The sequence below is a fragment of the Equus caballus genome, chromosome 16 (assembly GCF_041296265.1).
Source record: "Equus caballus isolate H_3958 breed thoroughbred chromosome 16, TB-T2T, whole genome shotgun sequence".
NCBI lineage: Eukaryota > Metazoa > Chordata > Mammalia > Perissodactyla > Equidae > Equus > Equus caballus.
Window position 1 is genome coordinate 96815912 of NC_091699.1, and position 23854 is coordinate 96839765.

Here is a 23854-nt window from a genome sequence, read left to right on the forward strand (position 1 = left end):
AACCCAAGCAATTTATGTCAGCTTGGATGGGAGCACAGAAGAATGGTGACGCTTCACTCTCATTTTAGATAAAAATCATGTATTTACACTTTAATTTATGTCACAGAAATATGTCAAGAAAGCAGGACCTTCATATACTGCTGTTGAAAGCGTAAATTGTTACAAACTTCCGTGGGGGACAATATGGAATTTATATCCAAAAGCCTAAAAGTATTCATGATCTCTGACTCACCAATTTTTTTTTTTTTTTTTTAAAGATTTTATTTTTTCCTTTTTCTCCCCAAAGCCCCCCGGTACATAGTTGTATATTCTTCGTTGTGTGTCCATCTAGTTGTGGCGTGTGGGACGCTGCCTCAGCGTGGTTTGATGAGCAGTGTCATGTCCGCGCCCAGGATTCGAACCAACGAAACACTGGGCTGCCTGCAGCGGAGCGCGCGAACTTAACCACTCGGCCACAGGGCCAGCCCCCTGACTCACCAATTTTTTAAGGAAATAGGAAGATAGATGTTTGGGATTGCATAACTTATTTATTATGTTGTCTTTGCATTTATAATAGTGAAAATCTGGAAAGAGACTACAGAGCCAGAGAGAGAGGAATGTTTAATAATGGCTTATTCACATGGTAGAATACTGTGCAGTGTATACAAATGACAATAAGGATTTATAATTATTGACACGGAATAGGTTTTTAAGTGATAAAATCAGGCTACAACATGGTATTTAAAGCATCAGCCCATTTTGGTAACAATATATTTTTATTCATTTGCTGATACATATGAATAAAAACTCTTTCAAATCATTAAATGATATTTTAGTTGTTCTCGTCGGCTTAAACTTTTATTTTCCTATTCTTTACTACCAGAACATTTTTGGACTATAATGTCATAGCAGACTCTATTATAGATTGTGACTAAGGCAACTGAAATTTAGTAACTAAAGATACACTCAAAGACATGAAAGGACAAGATGTTGTCCTCCTTGCTGGCCCAGAAGCTTAGTTATTCTATAGAGTACATCTGCAATCCCAGGAAACATTAAAACGCATTTTAATGCAGAGAAGTCATCGTATGGCTTCTGTAAATATAAAGCCCAAATATCACAGTGCTTTGTTCTAGCTGAATTCTAATATGTATGAAAATTAAACTGCTACAACACATGAAAATTTCATAAAATATTTATGACAAGATCAGTCCTTGTTGAGAAAAACAAAACACCCGAAGTGTGCAAATTAGCCAACACGTAGTTGAAATTGTGTGTGTGCACCTTTAAATTTATTGGAGGATTTAGGTTACAAATAAAGGCAGGTTTTCAACAAATTTGATCCATAGTGGGGTCTAATTCATAATTGTGTCTTATCTTTCTGTTCATTTAGGTCTTCTTTAATTTACTTTCAATAATACTTTATGGTTTCCTGGGTGAACATGTTAAAAATCATTGATTAGATTTATTCTTAGACAGTTTTTTTTTTATGTTCTTGTAAATGGTATCTTAAAAATTAAAATTGAATTTTTGGGGCTGGAATATAAACATTATAGTATCTAGCAATCTCACTAAGATTTTTTCTTGAGTCTAATACTTTATTTGTAGGTTATTTAGGAATTTCTATGTACCAGCATGTTGTCTGTAAATAATGATGACTTTATTTCTTCTTTTTCAACCTTTATGATATTTTGTTTCTTTTTCTTGTCCTTTTACATTGACCAGGACCTTCAGCAGAATGTTTAACAGAAATGAAAATGGTGGATATCCTTTATTTACTCATGATCCATGACAGGTGGAGCATCCTGGGAAGCAGATGTTGAGATGGAGGTCAGCATGCAGGAAATTTTGGGGGAGGGCTGTTGGTAGCGAGAATGTGGGTGGAATGGAGTGAAGGAGGATTGGATGGAGAGGTAAGTTAGGCTACGACGTGAGCTCAACAAATGCCTCAGCCAACCCATGGGGAGCCCTGAAACTGAGTCTGTCTTTCAAGTTGCTCCATGTCGGGGTAGGTGACCAGGCCTTTATAGCTCTGTATAGAGCAGCAGTTGGTGGGAGACTACTCAGGGAAGACATGTGACTCTGAATGAGCCGACTCTTCAGACAGGACGATTCCTAAGAGGGTGGACAGTGAACGGCTCTGTGCTGGATGTCCCCCCCAAGGTGGATGCTGAGCCCTTCAGTTCTGCAGGGCCGTCTGGACAGCTTCCAGTCCACAGGCTTTCATGGGGAAAGGTCATCATTCCACAATATTTGTGCTTTAGTGTTCCCTAAACAATAGATGTAACAACAACAACAAAAATAATGGTGATACTGACAACAATAAGAAGAGGAAAACAATAAATAAGAATAACTGACATTTCTGTAGCAGACCGTGGAAGGGTCCTTTTCCCGTTGTCTCAGGATTCCCATCGTCCAGTGGAGGCCTGGGCAAACCGATGACAACTCACATATTTTAAAGACACATTTCTATGCAGGACTTACTGAAAGGTATGTGGCTTTATGTTCATTACTTCAAATAATCTGTAGAAAAGAATGTGAGAAATTTGAAGAGGAAAAGTTTTCTATGTCTTATTTTTCTCTCATTTAAGACGAACTGAGGGACTTTCTAAAGAGATTTGTGGTGGCTGATGTTTTGTGGGGTTTTTTCCCCAAGAGAAGAGACTGGAGTTTTATTCCCCAGCTAGATACAAAACTGCTGAAATGCATTGTCCTGCCTTACACTACTGTTGCTGAACTTTTGAGCATTTGGGAAGGTATATTAACACAGAGACTGGCCCCTGCATCCAATCTGGGTAATTTTTAAGTGTGAGGCAGGTTGGAGCTGTCTATTACAGCAGGAGGGGCAAAGAAGGCAGTGTGGGTATCAGCAGCATGGATGCAAATTTCCATGGATCAAGTGAATCCGGGGAAAAATAGCCCCTTGTGCCATCTTGAAGGACCCTGTTGAAGGAAGTTGTGTATGGAGTGTGAAGATCCTAGCTGAAAGAGTCTGGGTCGCCACCGGGAGGAGAGGGGAGGGTGCAGAGCTGCAAGGGGTCCTGAGGGGCCAGCAGGAAAGTTCATCACCTGTGTCGAGGAATGGTGCCCTTACAGGTCCTAGTGGGAGTCTCCAGACAACCTGCGTTTAGAACCTGCCATAGCTGAGGACGTCTATAGCTTATAACAGCATCAGACAGGTAAGACTTTGACCTTTTCCTTGAACTCCTTCTCCACCAACTATCCTCATCGTCCAACTCTCTCCCACCCCCGTGACCCTGGGGGTGTCAGCACCAGGTCAAGCAGGAGGGGAAGGATAAGAGATCAACAAACCTTCTCAAGCTACAGATCTGGCCTGAGCTGACGGGAGTGGGGGCATAGGAAAGGAGGGGTAGTGTTGTGGGAGCAGATGGTGAACTAGATTTGGTGTTACAGTTCGATTGAGTCTGGATTGTTAGAACTGTGACTAGTCTTAAAACTCTAATTTTTCCAGACAACTACCATATCTGTTCACAATATTGCCAAGAGGTGGAAAAGGGGATCTTACCTACTGCTAAAGGCAGAGAGAGAAAAATATAGCCCTGGCTTTCCTTCAGACGGAACGACACTAGTCCTAACAGGGAAAGTATGGACAGCCTTTGTTCAGGGTCTCACCTGTTATGAAGCACTCTCACCTGGTCTCACTTACGTACATGACATTCTTGGTCTTCCTCTATACGACTATCGTCAATATGGTTTTTCTTTCCCTTTCAGAAGCTCGGAGCCATCTGTAGCCTCCTTCTAAAATGCTCTGCCTCCTGTTTTAGGTTGATTTTCATTGCAATTTCAGAGCCCAAATCAAATGTTTTTGCCACAAGGAAGCAGTCTCTGACCCTCCAGTCAGATTTGTCCATTCTGTGCTTTCATAGCACCCACTATTTCCACTTCATAATACTTTTCACAGTTATACTTTAAACATTATGTAATCAATTCATTAAAACCTATCTCCCCAGCTAGAATGCTGGCTTCTTAAGGGCAGGGTCTGGTGGATCCTGCTCGGTATTGATCTTCTGGCATCTCCCACAGAGCCTTTCACATAGTAGGGCTCAACAGATATCAGTTGAGTAAATGGAGAAATGATGAAAGAAAGAACCACCATGCTTTGAGACCCCTTGTTCCCGGCTAGCACGAGTTTCTTTGGATTCCATGGTCAGTCAAGTTGCCAGCCAAAATGCCTTCTTGGTAGTGGCCGTTGGTGGCTTGATGTCATATTTCGCTATGGCCTGTTAAGAGACACTGAGCTGGGTGGCAGGGTCATCACTTGCCAGGAGGTGGGTGTGGGAAGGAAGGAGGAGGGAGAGAGCCGAGGGAGGTGGGCCACGGGGAGCTGGTTAGTTTTTTCCGGACAGCCCCTCAATTCATCAGCAAGAATACGAGTCCCTCCACCTTCATCTCTATAAAGATAATGGAAGATTGACATTTTTTTTAAGGCAAGTTCTTTGGTTCCTTTGAAGGAAAGTGCTATATGAGTCCATGATTGTTATCTTTGACTAATCAAAGGGGAAAATGCCAGGCGAACATCAAGGACAATGCTTTTGATAATTCTTTAAAAGGTTATACATGCTATCTTTTATTCTGCAGCCGGTCAAACTCCTTCATTTTTAAACATAAAACTGAGAAGCTGATATTTCTCTTTTTAATGGCAATTTCTTACCATGAAAAATTGAGCATGTTTTTCCGATGAGTTATTAGAAAAGATCAGCCACCCATCCATGAAAGCTTGTAAGACCGCTATATCCCCTCCTTGGCATTTTAAAACATTTTAATTAGTTTGGTAACATTTTTGAATTCTACTCAGTTTATAGTATTTCCAAAAATACACAAATAAAGGTTTACCCTGAGGCTTCCAATTAAGCTAAAACAAGTTTCATTTCACTGAAACGGTTTTTCTCCCTTGACTTTTGAAGACGATGGTTAAAATCCTTTCCAGAGTCAGAATACAATCCACTCACTTCCTTTCTAAATAGGTCAGCCTTTTAGTCTTCATTTCTTGATGGCTATCTTTAGAATGATCAACTAAGAGCACCAAAGAAAACAAGAAGGAGGCAATGAATTTCAGGAAACTCTTCCTGGAAGGGTCATCTGTGTAAAATATAATAAATGTGGTCAATACCATGTGTCTAAATTAAGTGCAACACCTTAATGAAAAAATTCAATTAAATTATTTACTATTATTGCTAACAACAGAGATCTATAGTAGCCAATAATTACATGACCAATAATTGTAAAATTATTATATGATTTTCTTTTATTTAATTATAAATAAGTTTATAAGCCAAAGCATGTGAGAAGTAAATTTAAAAATAAAGGGAATATTTTTCCCTCCATTAATCTGGTTTAATTATAATTATGGGCCAAATCTTTCTTAGGAAAATAATCAAACCACAATACCAGACCTGCCAGAATTCCAGAGATGTACCTGGCTTGGGCTCAAGCTGAAAAGTTTTGTCTCGACCGTGAACTTTCATGATGAGCAGAATAAGGATCAGAATCTTATTAACTTACATATTGAAAGCACTATGATTTTATTTTGTGTTCCCAAAGCTGGTGACACTTGACAGATAGGTTAAAGCTATTATTTAATTTAGAAAAAAAATTGATCTTGTAACTAATGGTCAGTTTCCCACTTAAGGATAAGATATTGTGCCTTACGTATTCAAGTCCTTCATCTGTATCTCTAGTGAGTTTTCAGCTTGAGCCTAAGCAGGCACACCTCTGGAACTCTGACAGATGCGGTGTATCTGGGAAATTGATCCTGGGCAGTGACCCTGAGGCTTAATTGCCTGAGAGAATAAGGCATCTCCTGGAAGAGAACGGATTCTCAGGGAAGAGGGTATCAGCAACAAGTGAAATCAGCGACAAGTCCTCGGACATGGGTGGGGAACGGGAAGACTAGGAGCTGTCAGTGGGGCACAGCATTTACCTCCTGTTGCAGCCACGCTCCCCTTACTCCATTCTTGGTTCACATCTAAATTCTCCAGAGGAGAAATTCTGTAACTAAAAGGAGAAAAATACCATGTTCCCATAAACTGCTCGAGTCCTCAGGTCACAGGTATGTTTCTTTGGTCCTCCTCTAACAAATTACAGTCCCAGATGTGGGCAGGGCTTTCTCTTGTTGCAGCCCAGCACTGGACACTGGACTCAGCAGGAAGCAAGACTCGCACCAGTGCACATGGGAGGGGCTATCCCGCCCCACAGAAGTGGCAGCCGTGCCTGGCAGGGAGAGGGAAAGGCCATCCCTAGGGGAAGTCGTGTACCCCCTAAAGGAAGCAGAGTGTCTGGAAGGGATGGTGGAGTTTAATAAGAAGTGAGCAACAGAGGAAGGAGCACCTGCTGGAAACAGAAGTGGCGATGCAGAGCGCCCATCGCCAGAAATGGCTCCCGGGGAAGCTCAGCTCAGCTGCAGGTACCAGGGACTGTTGCTGGCTTTATTTTAGCCTTTTGGGAAAGGGAAGAACATCTCCAAAGGGAGGCACAGCAGGAAGGGAAATTGCCATAAGGCTGATGGCTTCTCGGCTCATGGGGGACATTGCCTGGGACTTCTAGATGGAGGGGCGGCTAGGGGAGGAAACTTTGCAGGAGAAAGGAATTCTGAACAAGCAGGTGGGACAAGGGCCTGTGTGTGTGTCTTATTGGTATCGGAGAAATACAATTTTAATTTTGGGATGGAACCCTCTGGGGAAACAGGCCACAGGTACTCTAAGCAGCTTTCTTCATAAAGTCTTAAATATCGTATGTGTCGGTTGGTTTGATTTTTTTTAAAGATTTTATTTTTCCGGTACATAGTTGCGTATTTGTTTTTAGTTGTGGGTCCTTCTAGCTGCGGCATGTGGGATGCCACCTCAGCATGGCTTGATGAGCGGTGCTATGTCCACGCCCAGGACCCGAACTGGCGAAACCGTGGGCCACTGAAGCAGAGCACACAAACTTAACCACTCGGCCATTTGATTTTTGATAACTACAGTAAGTTGGATTTTTTTGTGTTTTTGTATCTTAATTGATTTTTATTCCACTTATTTCTCAAAACAAACAAAAATTTGAAAAACTAAAAAAATTATTAGAGCAAATTACAATAAAAGAATAAATATAAGAAGTGCCAAAAATTAATGTAAAGGTGACAGTTGGGTAGGCAATGAAAAGAGAGAATTATATATATAAAAAAACCACACAACAAGATGACGAGGCTTCCGTGTAGCTTAGCTACTACAATTGGATGTAAAAATAAGTTTTGAATATTCTAGCAGTCAAAACAAAAAGACAATTATGATAGGTTGTATAATACTTTTACATTTTTTGGTGCTAGTATCCTCATTTTAAGTTATCGTTTAACTCTTTTTAAGTGTTTTCTCTTACAAGCAACACACAAACACATCTTATTTAAAAAATTCAAGTGGTACAAAGTAGATACAATAAAATAAGGATTCCACTTTCTCTGCCAGAAGTACTTGGACATATGATGTGTGTCCTTGCATTCATCTTTCTATACATGTTGGCTGTCCGTACCTATGGGAGGCCCTCGAGAGATCTGTATAAGAAGGCTTCCCGTGGGCATTCTGGCCTGAGTCAGCCATGTCCTTGAGGGTTGTAGTTCCCACGTATTAAAAAAAATTGGAAGATGATAACTAAAATGCTAATATTTTCCTTGAGTGTAGAAGAATAAAGGTGATTAGAATTTTTTCAAAGATTCCTGTATTTTCCAAATGTTTCATATCCACTATGTAATATATATTAAATTAAAAAAAAAAAAAGAGGGGCTGGCCCTGTGGCCGAGTGGTTAAGTTTGTGGGCTCCACTTTGGCGGCCCAGGATTTCACTGGTTCAGATCCTGGGCGCGGGCAAGGCACAGCTCATCAGGCCGTGCTGAGGTGGCGTCCCACAGAGCACAACCAGAGGCACTCACAACTGGAATCTACAACTATGTACCGGGGGCTTTGGGGAGAAGAAGGAAAGCAAAAAGATTGGCAACAGATGTTAGCGCAGGTGCCAATCTTAAAAAAAAAAGAAGTATGAATTTAAATAAATAATACCAGTCAGTTTCTAAGATGCAAAAAGAAGACTTTGAGGCAGAGGCTTAAATTTTAGGCCAGCTGTAATGTTTGAATGGTAAAAACACTATTAGAGGTTTATATAAAATTGTTTAATAGTACTAACACACTGTCCACAGCTTGTTTTTTTCTCAGTTTTATGAATAACCTCTGGTTTCTTAATAGTCAATTCACAGCCCCAGTTTAAGACTTATTTCCTTCTCCATACTCAGCTTTGGTTCCTGCACAAAAGGATTTTTCAAGCACTGAGGGCCCACAGGCCGACTTAGGAGTCACGGCATTGGGGTTTTCTTTTGAAAGTCTCCATAAACTCTGTACAGATCATATAATGTCATCTACATCCATTTGTTGAAGTTAAATTCTTTACAACAAATGTTTACTGAGCGTCTCCTACTTGCTGGACATTTTGCTAGATACCAACAGTATAAAGATCAAGACACACAGAGCCGGCTTTCACGCCCAGTGATAGAAGGCAGCCACTCAGATGGCTGAAGGTTAACACTCTGAGATGCTCTGGTCCAGACAGAAGCGAAAAACTGAAGGAAGAGCCGATGTGGAACTGGTAAGTAAAACCCCTGTAGCCCGGCCTACTTTTCTTTCTCCATAGCTAATGTCATGGATTCTTCATTGTAGTAAAATATCTGGAAATTAACGGGGTGTCCTTATAAGTTTCCTGTGTTTGGAGTCCTGAACGCTACGATTCACAGTTAGACATTGGATGCAGGTTTTCCTCTGTTAGTAGCGGTTCTCTAGACTTTGCATCAAAATTTGCTCTAACAGTTTACTTTTTTCCTTTTCCTTTTTTTTCTTTTACAGATCAGCCTAAATTTGAAGCACAGTTCACCAGTGTGCTTCCACCAAAGGCTTCCAGGCTCCTCTCCACGCTGCGGTATAAGTTAAGGTCTCTCTGCTGGCACCGCATTGTGGGCTGACATTTGTGCAGCTTGATTTTGCTGCGTAGGTTCATAACCAAGCTGTGATCGGCATGGAATCCTAGGAGGGAGCTAGCTCATTTGAAAAGAATTAAGATCCAGCGGAGAATTAGCTGATAAATACAAAAGATTTGCTTAACCAACTAAAGTAGTTACAGGGCAGCCTTTCCTGTAAGAGTTTTATCCTTTATGCGTAATATTCATGAGTGCCGATCCATGCAAAGTTCTCTTAGGAGGCTCCAAATAACGCTAATTAGATGAGAACAGGGATATTGTATCTGCTGTAGCTGTTTTCTGACAGATTACATTGTAAAAAAGTTTACCCAGAAGGAATGTTCCAACACCCACTCGACAGACTAGCAAGAGAAGTTCTTTTTCGGAAATTCAAGCTCTGATGGAAGCATTTTCCAAGCTTGCACAGCACAGCACCTCCAATAAATCCAGGGAAGCCCACCTTGTTTTGGGGAATATTTGCTGAGTTTCATTGCACTAGAACCATAAGACTCATTTGAGTTACAAAACGACCTGACCATCTGAAGAAGCACCTAGAGCGGATGCTGACTCCTATTCGCAGTGCTAACAGATGAAGTTTACTTTTTTAAACTCTTTTAGTTTCACTAATTTCACAACATAAATGTTCTGACTCGTTTCTGCCTTGTCAAGCGTTTACGAAACATTTTTATTAATGTCATTTAAAATAGTGAACTCGTTCATGATTTGTGTATTTTAAGCTTTACATCCAAATAATCTTTAACTTTCTTTCCTTAGAAAAGTTGGGGTGGGAGTAAAACAGTATCTCAGGGCCTCTTGTTTTCGTCTGAGATTTAATGACTAGGAAGGATAAGAATTTACTCTTGCAATGAAGTGACTATTCTCAGTTGCCACCAAAAGTAGGACGTGCCGAAACAGATAGAGGAATAAATTCTTACGTAAGAGCGAATGGGGACAATGGAGACTATAGGCTTGAGAATGTTTAATGAGAGAGTGTGGTTTCACAAATAATGCATCCCCCAATAGTCAAAAGTGACTTTGAATTTTATGGGTGAACCCCAACATGAGATCAAATATTATAAAAGAAGACAGTGGAGATTTCCTAGACGCAGAGGTGGCATTCTGTAGCATGCTGATCTTGGCTCTGGGAGTTTGGAAGATTCCTTTCAAGAAAATAGGTTCTCTGGCTCAGAACAAGATCTGAGCCAGCAATTTTAAAGGGCATGTTGTGAAAAGAAAGGAGGCTCCTCAGAATTGAAATTTAGGCTCAAGGATGCAATTGCCAATCTGGCTTGGCCATTTGTTACCAGGCTCAGTGGGAATGTTTTAAGGATATGGATGAGAAAAAGGAGATGCTAAGGGAACAGAAAGAAGATACCAGATGGAGAACGAGGAACCTGGGATTCAGTGAAGGTAATGGGAACTTAGTCTTACAAATTCATTAAGAATCTTATCAAGGTTCCTATTAACAGGCTTTGGAGACTCTACCCAAACTCTTACATAGAAAGGAATCGGATCGTTAGGAGGACAATATATAGTTGGATATAAATTACGATCGACACAAAATAAATGATTTGAACACGTGTTGACTAGTATCTACCTATAATTACTACTTTGGATATTTCCTGTTGGCCTCTCATTGTATTTAAGCATGTATTTATCCATGATAAGTTAACCTCCATCAATGAAGTGATGTGGGAAGGGCCTATGATGCTAGAAGCTTCCTTTATGACTGTGGCTTTTCTCTGTTGCTTTCACGTGATCTCAGTTCTGTGGCATGTTGGCAACAGTCCATGTCTGCTCTCAGAGCATGTGCCGGTGGCATTTGATAGACACTGTGGTTTAAGATTGTGAAATCTTATTTGCATCACGCTGGGGGCTGTTTCCCCAGGAACTGCTGACCTTTGCCTGCTCTTGTTCATAGTTTTAGCTGACTTCAAGTATCTTTGGGAACACATTTTTACAACATTTCAACCTGAAGCCAGAGGCTCAGACAAGGAAAGACACCACTTCCTAGAGATTAGGAATCTTGAAGACAGTGCCGAGCCTGGCCTGAAGAAAAAACAAAGGTTAGGGGCAAGAGGAGGGGACAAAAATGGGGTCAAATAACAGTAATTTCTGGACGGGACTGCCCCTTCAAGAATGGGTTCAGCAATTCCATCAAACACCTCCTCATCTTTCACACGATGTGCATTTAGGAATTTATTCTTAGGGTTTCCCTCCAAATCCCATTTTTTTTGTTACTCTTCTCAAATGGCCTTTGCAGCATTTCAGTGTGTGACTGCTGTTTCACTGCCCCGTCTGAACTAAACAAATAACACAATTTACCCATTGACGTGTAGTTCGTGCCCTTCCTTCCGTCACGCTGTAGAACAGTTGTTAACTGGACCAAGTGTGTAGAATGCTCTCATCCCCCCGCCCCACTGGCCCAACCTCATGGAGCTCTTGAACCATTTTAAACCCAACTCCAAACTTTTCCCGCTACAGCACTTCACCAGTGCAAGCGGCTCAACAAAACAACGCTTCACGATAAACTACTTTCCTGTCAAAAGTCGACTGGGGCTCCCTGTTACTTATAAGATTTAGTCTATTTTTCTTTTTTTATTTCCCTCCTTTGTCGCTAAAACTTCTTTGCAGTCTTTTCCCCTCCTCCTTCTGTGGTTCTCTAGCATGGCTGATAATTAAAATCCCCTGGGAAACTTTTTAAAAAAGCGATGCCTGGGCCTGACCCCTAGAGTTTTTGGTTAAGGGGCCTGGGGTGTGGCCTGGAGGGTAACTATTTTCTTCTTTGCTTTTAACTCTTAGGTATTTCTACCTTGCAGCCAGGCTTAAGAAGCACTTACTTAAACTGGTGATTCTCAAAGTGTGGTTCCAGACCAGGAGCATCTGCATCACCTGGTAACTTGTTAGAAATGCAAATTACTGAGCCCTCCCCAGACCTATTGATCAGAAACTGTGGCGATGGGACCAGCAATCTGTGCTTGAACAAGCCCTCATGTGGTTCTGACATGCTTCAAAGCTGTGCTGTCCAATGTGTTGCCCACTCGGTATGTGTGGCCACTGAGCACTTGAGAAGTGGCCAGTTCCAACTGAGATGAGCTGTAATGTCAAGTACACAATGGACATCAAAGATGCGGTACAAAAACAGCCCGTAAAAGTCACATGAATGACTTTAAATTAATTTCATGTTGAAATGATAATATATCTGTAGGTTGAGTTAAATAAAATATATTGTTAAAATGAATTTTACCTATTTCTTGTTTAATGTGCCTGCTAGAAAATTCGACATTACATTCTTTGGGGTGTGTTATATTTCTATTGGACGACACTGGTCTAAAATTGGAGAACCCCAATCTATGTCATCACTGTTTTCCTATACAGAATTTTTTCTTAATGTTTACCCAGATCACAGCTTGGGTTTTTATTCCACACCTCTGTGCCTTTCGGGCGCCATCCCCACTGCTAGAAGGTCCTTGCCAGCCCTCCGTTCTCATCCCACTCTGGCTGACTCCTTAGGCTGGGCTCTTCCCGTCTTCTTATCTCAGAAGCACCTCCCAGCCACTCCAACTGTGGCGATGCCCCTTCTTTATTTTTGTAAGTTCTGATTCCAGAAAGTAGGAGAGATTTAGAAAGGAAACTATTATGATTATAGAACTCACAGAAAAGAGGCATTTGTGCTCAGTCTTCAAGGATGGTGGACTTGTCAAAAGGTGGAAGAGGAGAGTGACAGGCCCATCAGACTGCGGGAGCGAGGCTGGTGTTCCTGGACGTCAGAGTCCGTCTCTCCCTTTCTGCATCCCCCCTAGTGCAGTGCAGTGTGTGTCCTGCAGGACAGGAGCCCGGTCGCCATTTGAGGCTGATGAAGTTGTTGGGCCTTAGAGGCTGGAGGAAGGCAGGCAAACTGCTGGAAAAGTGGATAAAAGCCACGGGACCTGGAATAAGGTCTCTTTTTGAACAAAGAAAAATCTCTTGCTTCCATTTTACCGGGACAGAAAATTCACCAGGTTAATTGGTTTTAGTAATTTCTAGAAATCAATCCATCTATTTGGAGCTTTTGTGATGGTGAGAACGGGGCATCTGCAGAGGGAGCATTTCATTGTAGGTCAGTAATACATTACAGGATTTTTCTTACATGTTTCCTGTGCTTTATCTTACATTGGGTACAATTTTGCGTAAAGGATGGAAGAGAGACCAGATGACCCCAAAAGACTATTTTCTGCTCAGGACTCTATTGCCTACATCACGCAAGGCCGACTGTCAACAGTGGAGGAGAGGTAATCCGCTCGCTAGTCTGCAGTCATGCATCACTTAAGGATGGGGACATGTTCGGAGAAATGCATCGTTAGGCGATTTCCTTGTGTGAACATCACAGAGTGTACTGAGTGGGAACAAAATTTGCCACCCCAAAATGTATTTTATTAATATGAGGATTACTCTAGGCTGATTACTTTTAAGAAACAAAAGACTCAGGAAGTTTTTCTTGTTACCTCCCCCTTAACTGCCTAAAAGAATTCAGATTAAAAGAAACTGTCTCAGGAAGCCAGTGATCACCTCAGCATCAGATGAACTAGGTGGTGGACGGGGAGGAGCCTAGGAAAGTCTGTTTGTTGGACTCCCCTCTGTGTCTTCTGTTTCTGTGGCCAAACACTTGTTTTCCAATGTGTGCTCCTTTTCAGCTGCCTGTGAATTGCCTTCCTTCTCTTTGAAGTCTCCAACTCTCCCCACCCTTGTCGTCTTTGTTTGTCTTTAGCTGAGGATGGTATTTAAGGTGAGGGCTTGGCCATTTCCAGGAGTTATTCGGTTTTCCTGGGTTTCTCTCATGTATACGTTATTAAACTTTTGTTTGTTTTTCTCCTGTTAATCTGTCTAATGCCAATTTAGTTCTTAGGACAGCCAGAAGGACCTAGAAGGGTAGAGAAAAATTTCTTCTTCTCCTACAGTAATCACACAAACATAGATGGTGCAGCCTACTACACACTTAGGCTATACGGTACTCATCTTATGGGACCACCATCGTACATGCAGTCTGTCATTGATCAAAACATTATACGGTGCACAACTATGTTTAAAATCTAACAAGACTGCCCCCTCTGAGCATTCCTCTACTTTCTCAGCATCTTCTTTCTTGTCATTTCCCACCATCATGTGATATTAAAATAGAAAGAAGAATGATGAGTTAGAGATGTGAAAGGGGAATTTCTAAAGAGGAAAAATAATAAGCAAACCATGCTTCTCCTTAGATGTAACTTACTTGCTAACCCTAGACCACACTAGTACGTGAATTCATTTCATTCCTTCTCTAATCATGCATTTTTAGAAAGTTAATGTTTAACATTTCCCAGAAAGGACCGTTTAAACCACCAGACATCCCAGATGCTTTAACAGTTGCTTCAAGCACTTCAAAAAGTCCTTTCATGAAAACACGGATTCGATCTTTGCAGGCTCCTCATGAGAACAAGCAGTACCTCCCGGATTGATCAGAACTCTCTGCCTCCAGAATCCTTTCATCCTCACTAATTAGAAGAGAAATATCTACTTGCAAATACTTTCTGAGACTCAAGTAGTGATGTTCTAAATTCAATCAAGGTGTATGAATCCCAAGACAATGAAGTACCTAAGTACGATATTATCAAGTTATAAATTACCAATTTCTCATCACCGTCTTGAAAAAAGTTAGAAAAAAGAATGAACCTAACTGCAAATGAACCTGTGCAATACCACTAGCCAAGCATGAGACTGGGATAAAGCGTTCCATCCAAGTGTCCATAGGTCATTTCTTTCAGGTGTAGATGAGTATCTTGCAAGTTATCACCCAGCGCACATTTTCATAGTCACACTGGAGGGAAATGTTATCATAGCTTGCTGGGTTTTTTTAATGACAAGAGGCAATGTGATCAATAAAAAAACATAAAAGAGCAGATTTAAAACAGAAATCAATTTTAAATGGGGAAAGAAAGATAAAAAGGGTGTTATTTTGTTTCCAAAACCTGTGTACTCTCTTAGTCTATTTTACTTTTTATGTCTCTTTTTTACCCAGCCATCATTTTGGTTTCCAGTTCCCAGGAACCATCTGTGCTACTGCCAAAGCTGTGTTGCTGACATGGGTTTTCAAGATCAAGAGTGGCTCTATCGACTTTCTTTTTTTCCCCCAAAGATGATTGAATGTTGTAAGTCTCCCCTGCCCACCCCAATTTACTGTAAATAGAATTGTACTCCTTTAGGAGGTGGCAAAGCTAAGAATTAGAGGGGACGTCTGTATTCTCTCAGAACACTCATCAGACATTAATAGTAACTTTGCCTTACATATTTCAAATTGCAAGCCAGGTCTACTTCCTTATGCAGAGCAAGCTTTGGGCTTGCAAATTGGCTGGGGAGCTGTTGGTCACACCTGGCTTGGGTAGCTGCCACTTCAGAGACTCAGAGTCCTAAGCCGCTTTCCTCGTCCAAATCCAGAGTCACTAAATGCAGGAAATCTGCTGACTACTCTGTTCTCAGACTGGAGTTACGGGCTCACCCTTCTAAGGGTGGCTGCCCTCAGTTTCCCTAAGGGGTGCCCCCGGGGGCTCCCTCCTGGCTGTGAGATAGAGCTCCCAACCTTCTCCTGCCCTGGTCTGAGTAGCTCTTGGTAGGTTCATCCAAGGGGAGGCAAGATTGGGGTCAGGAGATGGGAAGATGGCAGTGGTGTTTTCCTGCCTTTTTTCTGACTTTCATGGCATTCTGGCAGCATCTCTTCCGTACTTCCAGTTTCTGCCAGGCGGCCCCTCTTCTGTGGTCCCAGTGGCCTCTGGTCAATGCCTGCCATGTCTGGATCCCACAGGATGGCCTGGTTTGTGGGCTCTGGTATCACCACCTCCTCTGGTTGTCTCTCCGGGCCCAGGAACGGTAGCTTCCTCCTGCTCTTGCCCAGCTCTGGGCGGCCTCATTGCCTCTCATGGGTTCTGCTTTCCCAGCAGCTGCTGCAGGAGATAGTCTGGCTTCTGCCCAGGTCCCCTCACTGGCCTGGTGCACCCCTTGCCTGTTGCCATGAGCTTTGACTGCTGAGGGCTCAAAACTGGCCTGCGTCCCTGAGACTCGACATAACAGAGCAGCTGCAGCCAACGACGACAGATACGGGTCGTGAAACGCTGGCCGCCTTGGGTCAAGGAAGTGCCAGTTTTGTGGTGTGGTTGATGTCCCAGAGTCCTCCTCCTGTGGGCCAGGCAAGGCTGTGCCTGGCTTGAGCCACTGCCTTTGGCTCTTTGCCCTTCTCTGTCCTGCTTTGCTCTCTCCCTCACAAGCTTTTCCCGAAGGGCACACCCTCAGAAAATCACAGGCACCTGAATCCCTGTCTCAAGCTGTCCTTTCCAAGTGACCAAACTGAGGAAGCTGTGTAACCAAATCCCACGTTTTGAGAGTCTTAGAGCAGTTTGTGTTTTGCCGGCTGTATCCTGAATGACACAGGAATCTAAAGTGACCCTCAGCAGCCCACTTGCTGGAAAACCCACGTTAGGAGCCCCAATGGGTGTCCTAGGACACAGGCACTCCCAAGTCCCTGACTGATGTCTTCATCATGCTCTGAGGTGCCACTTCTCATTCTTGTCCCCCTCAGGTCCTGGGGGTGTTCTGTTAGTTTCGTTAACACAATGTGTGTTTTTCCACCTCAGATTCATTCCTATGTGCCCTTACATCTTTCCGGAACAAGGGTGAAAACATTAGGTGACTTGTCTACAGGACGACTAATTCAGGAGCTAGAACTGATCATAAAGATTTTCTGAGACCCAGAACAGGGAGTTTTCCATTGGCCCCCTTCCTTCCAATTAGGAAGCAGCCGCATGGGAAATTCTTTATAAGGAGGAAATTACCACGATAAAGTAAAAAGACTTTCAAGATTGCACTTCTCACTTCCTGTCCTTGTACTGAGAGGCAAATTACCTGTCCTTGATGCTCATCTAGAGAACTTGGGTCCTTCTGAGAAGAAGAGCAGAAGCCGAGGCAAATCTGGGCATCCTTGCGGTACTTCTCATTAGCATCCTTACACTCTCCTCCAGCCAGAGGAATATACCCACCAACACAGTTTTGAGGGAGCCCCAGCAAGGGAGCTACTGAGTGGTGGTCGTGCTTCCACTACCATCCTCTCCACCCCAGTTCCACCATCAACCAGCTTACTTTCACTTCCACATGGATGACCTCTCCAGTGCACTCCCACGTAGCTCCTTCATCTATGTAACTCCATTGACTTCCACATTCACTCACCTTCCTCATAATTTGGAAGGCTCCTCCTTTGAAATATCAAACTTCAATAACTCATCCTCAGACCACAACCTCATATCTTTCTAGGTTTTCCTCCCTCACCACAGCATACTCGTCCACCTCATAAAAAGTTATAAGTACTTGATTGATTAATTTTCTTCCAAGTCCTCAATTATTTGCTGCCTTTACTTTCTTTCTTGTCTTGCTTAGACTCCATGATCTATGGTGTCCAGCTATAAGGAGCATAGTAATCTGTGGTCTTGAACTATTCATTTGCCAGCAACCTTGCCTCCATCTCCACCCTTATGGCACTATTCCAACCTACAGATCTGCAGTTTCTCCTCTCAGCTCCTACCCCAAGGTGACTAAGTATTGCTTGAGTAAGAGAATACTCTCTCTGGCACTATGAGCAGATAGAAATCTCCTGTTTCACTTGGACAATAGCAATCATTTAGTGAGCTTACCCAAAACGTTGACATTCTACCCACCATTCCAGTCTGATGATGAGATGTTCTTCTTGCTCAAAGACAAACCCAGGCAGACAAAACATCTCCTCCCATGAGTTCACTGAGAACATGTACATGTTTTATTCCTATTTTATGAATATTGGAACCTGGGACATGTGGATAGTCAATAAGTGTTCCACTTAACTCACTCTCTTTTCTATATTTTTATGTAGCTTATACCATACTTATTTATATGATTATTTACCCTACTCAGTTGCAAGTTCCTTGAGGACAGGAATTATTTTTTAGTCATCTTTTATCCCTTGTACTTGGCAATGCCTGAAAAATAGTAGGTATGAGTGAAAAGGATGAGAACAAAATGAATATCTTGGTGACATATGGATTTTTATGCAATTGAATATTGTTAGCTGCATTGATAAATGGGTGTCTAAATAAGGAAATTAGTAAAATGACAAGTCCAAGAGTACAGTTATGGCAACTCAAAGAGCTCTAAGTTATTTTGCCTCCAAACAAATTTAGATAATTATTTTCAGCTCAAATTCAAATCAATTCATTAAAAAGACTAATTAGAGGATTTTTCTAGTCAAGAGAATGGATGATCCTAGGGCCCCACATTTCCTTTTGCTTGTGCTCCCTTTCATACCACTCGACAGAGTTGAAGATGACCCCTTGTGCACAGACCTACACTCTTGTGCTGAAACCACTTTATCTTTTCTCTTTGGTCATTTAGTTTAGATCCTTACATACTTTCCTTTAGGATGGTCCCCTTGATGTGGGTTTTTTCTTGTTATCATAGCACAAATCATCAAAGAGTTATAACTCCTATCTTCCTAACACAACATTTCAGTCTCTTTATTGCTGGCCATTGCGCAATCATGGTAACACACACACACACACACACACACACACACACACACACACGTATGGTACAGAGAATAAAATTAAGATGCTGGAACACTTACAACTGCCCAGGATACAAGCTTTCCAGTCTTTCTTGATTTGAGTAAGCCACACAGGAACCTCCAGGTACTACATTCACTTCCCTGAGCTCTCCAGACCGCTCAATAAATGTTCTTCAGGAAGCTGACTTTTTTTTTTTAACTGCAAAAGAATTTCACCATAAACTCCCACTTTACCACAAGCCTCTAAAGAATGTCAGATGAGAACAGAGCTCTCCTTTCCTCTTGTTATAAAAATCCGAGTTTCTGGCTACTCATGAAGTAAGAAACTATGCTCTCAGCGGAGGGCACTTGACGATCCCACAACACAGTTAATCCTTGATTATTCAGGTTTTAGGCGTGTACTGCTGAGTTTTCTGTCGTTTGTAGTTCCAGGCTGGATTGTTCCTCTTGCCCTGCATAGTTCTAGACTATCTCCTCTTTGTTGTTTACGTGTAGTAACGATTCACAAGCTTTAAAAACATTCACCTAGTAAAATATAATTAGGGAGTTAAATATGTTGCCCCCAAATCATGTAAGACAGTCCAAACCAAGAGAACAGTGTCTGGCGCCCCACCCGGCTCTCCCTTCAAGATGGAGGCACCCATTCTCCTAACTTCAAGGACCGTGGCATCCTGAGAGCTCCCTGCAGTCTCTCCCCAGGAATTGCCCCTGAGGGAAAGGAGCTGCTTTGCCTGGTGTTGTAAGCTGCCCCACACAGCAGCCTACATGCCATGACCCTTTAATGTCGGAAGTTACAAAACCCACCTCTCATCTGCTCCCTACAATTTGGATAGGCCACTCCAGTTCCAGCGCTCCCCAAGCAACCAGCTGAGACTTCTGTGGCATCAGAAAGATAATGAAAGGCTGAGGGTGATTAATCATCAATTTAAAGCAAAATATGAAAGTTAGACGGTCTCCTTGGTGGCAAATTAAAAAAAAATCTTTGCCTATTGCTGTGAAGGGGCAGAAAGACTTGAAGAGTTAGTGATAAGGGTGGTGGACATCTGGGAGAGTTGAATTCTCCACCCCTGCAAGGCAAGTCGATGAAGCTAATGTCAGGGTCTGGTTAGGAAGGAGGGAGACCCTGAGACTTGTCATGGGGACATCTGAGTCGACACATTAAAGAACCCTGCAACCTCAGGGTTTTCTGGACAATCTCGTTCTGCATAAGTGGCCCAGTTCTCCCCACTGGAAGTTACCATTCCCTCTTGGCTTGAAAAACAATTCAAAAGAGTTTGTCTTGCAAAGCAACGTGCACCGTCTGTCCTCTGCTGGAATCTACCTGCGCACTCTCCCTCAGCCACCAGACAACAGAAACCGTAATCGGGAGACAATATGATCTGCTCTTGGAAGTGCTGGGCCTGTAAGGGAGGAAAGGGACGGTCCCAGGTCTTAGAAGACATGTGCTGTCAGGAGCTGGAAGACCATCCTGAGAATGAGTTGTGGGGAGAGAGTCCAAGTTGGACAAGGGAGAATTTATTGACACGAGAATGACACAGGATGGAACTCGTTGGCAAGGACCCTGGAATCTGTGCCAATACGCTACTCATTGGCTTTTAGAGGTCTGAAAAAAGTGATAGCCCTTAATAAGAGAGCTAGAAATTCCAGAACTGCCATGGAAACAGTGGAAAGAGATCAAAAGGCTTAGAGAAATGAGCATGTTGGAGGGTGTATCCTACAGAAGGCCTGGATACCTGCCAGCTGACTGTTCTGGGGGAGGGCCCAGAGAACGCATTATCTACCAACGCGATAGGAAGTGTGCCCGTGAGAAGAGGCCAGCATCGCTGAGTATCTCAGGAGCGTCTCTCAGACCGGTGCTAATGGTAGGCTAATGGTAGGCTCCCTCGGCAGGTAGGTAGCAGCGGGGACCCAAGATAAAAAAGGCGGATGGTGGCATTCAACAGTCAGAAACAAGGTGAGTGTGGTCATCACAATGGAGTGGCCCCCAGGCCTTGACCAGTGAAGAACTGTGGAGAAAGTTGATGGAACATGCATACAGAAGGCAAGATAGCCGGGAGCTGACAAGGGCCACTCAGTGATCCAGTCAAAAGAAATCAAGCTGAATGGTCAGGAGCTCGAGGAAGCGGTCCCAATAAAAGGGGCTGTTTCTTTGCCCTGTTTTCAAACTGGAGTTAGTTTTCTGACCCAGAAGTCATTGATGGAAGGAGAGGCCGGGTCCCCTGGAGGAAGTGTCCTGAGACATGACTATGAGTGGACATGGTCATGATTCCTCCAGTTCTTTCTCAAAGGCACCTGTGGCAAATTACCTGGATAAACTCTTACTAGGAGAATGAGAAAATTGAGACATTTTAATGACTCTTGAACATGGGGTTTGACATAACATTAACATCCAGGGACCAAAAGTATCATTCCGGACTCTGTGTTAGAACAGGGCCATACAGGAGCCAAGAGATAAATGGAGTCCCATCACAGGTCTGGTTCGCAGTAGGGCCCTGGTCCATATGCCCCCTACCGGTAATTTCATCACTCCCCTAAACAGACAACTGGAATGGACACACGAGGTAATTGTAAGAACCTCAGTATTGAGTTCTAGGCATATGGGGTAACAGCTTTTTAATTGGGAAGGCCAGGTGGAAGCTGCTGAAACGGCCCGCATCTGCTAATACCGTAAGTTGAAAACAATATCCAGCCCAGGAGGAAAGGCAGAGACGTACCTAAAGATGTAGTGCCACCCTAAAGACGTAGAGGTATCGGTGGTGGGAAATGATGCCACATGGAGTGTCTGGTAAGCCCCACTAGAAAAATCAAAATGAAATTCCTTAAGTTCTGGAACAAACCCAGGCCATTTGCAGTAGAGAATTATACATCTTTCAAAACAGCTCCTGGCTTGCTACTGGGTCCTGATAGAGACAGAGCAGCTCTCCGTACGATACTGAGTGACTGTATGGTCCACCGTGTCAGAGCTGTCCATCATAAGCGGGGTTTTCTTAGGCTCACTTTCTTGAAGACATAAGATTGAGAGAGCCCAGCAGCATCCTATCCTGGCAGCATTCTATCATTAGAATGCACATCCAGGATTGGGCATGGGTAGGGCCAGACAGCACAAATAAGCTGCATAAACAGTGGCCCAGATCCACTGGCCATCCACCAGTTACATTTGTGCCTCTCTCTCAGCTCACACCCAATGCCTTTTGATCAGCTGATAGAGAAGGAAAAAGGCTAGCTTTGGTTCATGGGTGAGTGATCTCCACATTTACATACAAGCTGCAAGCTGCAAGTGGACCATGGCTGTGTGACAGTCCCATTCAGCTGTGGCCTGAATGACAGCAATGAGGGAAGATTCTCTCATGGACAGAGCATCAGACACCGGGATGTCTACTTTAAATGGAAAGACAAATGGCCCAAGCTAAGACTGTACGTGCACTTCTAAGCAGGTGGTGTGGCTGCTTGATCAGAGCTGGGGAAGGAGAAAGACTGAAATTTAGGGAGCAATTGGGTCTCAGGAAGGGGACAGCTCGGTCTGAGGAAGAAGCGTGTGATGGACCGATGGGAGTGAGCACAGTGTGATGGTCTCTGTCTAACTTGTTAATGCCCACCACAGAGCATCTACCATGAAAGAAGCGCTGACAGTCTCATAGAATGACTCTGTCTGCTGCGGGCAGACACATGACAGCCAGCCTCTGTCATTAGCCACTGCAGTGCTGGCACAGTGAGAGCATGAACAGAGTACCTACCATGTCCAGGATGGAGGCTATGCCTGGGTCCAACCAACATCGTGGGCTCACAGGCACTGTGGCTGATCTATCTACTTCTCTATCAGATGGCCAACCAGCCAGCATCGAAGAACAAAACTGAGACCTGTTGGGGCGCCATCTCCCAAGGAGACCAACTCATCACTTGTTGGCAAGTCAGTTACATCTGGAAGAGGCAGCAATTTATCTTTACTGGAGTCAGCACCTATGCCGGGTATGGGTTTGAATTTCCCACATGTAGGTAGGGCCCCAGCCATCTCCAATGTTTACAGAATGTTTGATCCACAGACATGGTATCCCACCTGACAATACATCAGACCATGGGCCACTGTAAAGCAAGAGAGGTGTGGCAGTGGACGTATGACAATGGAACACACCATTCTTATAAGAGACCATACCACTGAAAAGCTGCCAGACGTACAGAATGATGGGATCACCTTCTGCAGGCATCGCTGAAGCATAAGCATGGAGGTGATACCTTGTGAAGATGGGCTGCCATCCTCTAGGATACAGGATGCATCCTAAATTAGTGATCATTATATAGTGCTGGTTCCACGTAGATGGAAGATGTAAATAGAGTGGCTCCTTTCCCTATCACTTTCAGAGATTCACTTGAAGAACTTGTGCCTCTGACTCTGCAACGATAGGCTTTGCAGGTCTAGAGGTTTTGTTCCCAGAAGACGAATGCTTTCACTAGCAAGACTTTAAGTTTTGTTTGTAGATGCTGTCCTGTGCCACCCAGATCCTCATGTCAGGACCAAGCCCTTCCTTCCCCAGCAGCTGTGAGGGTGGCTGATACCGGTGTAGAGCTCAGTTGTTCCCTAGGAATTGCATCGGTAGAAGCGAGCTGCCTTGCCCAATGTTAGCTCTCCTCCCCAACAGCTGCTCACATCCAGTACCTGCTCCATGTGGGACGGTGCTGCTGGGGATGGTATAAAAGTCAATTTGGGTAATCTCTGAAGAGCCATCCAAGACTCAGGGCTCCCTATGCGATTTGCTGAGGCCCCCATGCAACCAACCATGTTGCAATTCAACTTTTCCCTCCACCCAGCTCTGTTTTTTTTATTCCCCCGCAGATGCTAATCCCAAAGGCACTCTTTAATAGAATTCCTGCCTACAACCTTCTGTCTCCATCTGTTCCTTGGGGAACCTAACCTAAGATACTGGATTCATCTTACGAGACTTGTAGGCTCTTGGTCTGTAGCATCAATTGGTTTCCAATTTCCAAGGACATCTGTAGCATCCAAGAGTTTTTACTCTTCGCATTTCTTCCAAGCATTGAAAATCCTGGGCTCTGTATTTTGAAGATGGGTTTTACACTGTGGGGTGGGAGTGGGTGGATCAGGGCCGCCTGCTGTGAAATCCTCTCTCTAGCTGGGAGGCCAGCACGGATTCTCCTCACACCAACGCAAGACAGAAAATGGGAAAGGATGGCTCATAATATCTCGTCATTAAAAATATTTTTTAAACTTTTAAATATAGAAACTAATAACTAGAAATTAGTTCAGATGCAGCAATGAAAATTCAAGGACTTGCAAA

General features: G+C 43.3%; 1 long non-coding RNA gene across 1 annotated transcript; it reads right to left on the minus strand.

Annotated features, from left to right (window-relative positions):
* Window positions 1-583: 583 nt before the first annotated feature.
* On the minus strand, window positions 584-18772 carry LOC138918289 (uncharacterized). Its single transcript, XR_011427434.1, has 2 exons — window positions 18624-18772; window positions 584-5079 (listed from the first exon to the last, which is right to left on the minus strand). It is a non-coding gene; the product is annotated as an uncharacterized lncRNA (long non-coding RNA).
* Window positions 18773-23854: the final 5082 nt, after the last annotated feature.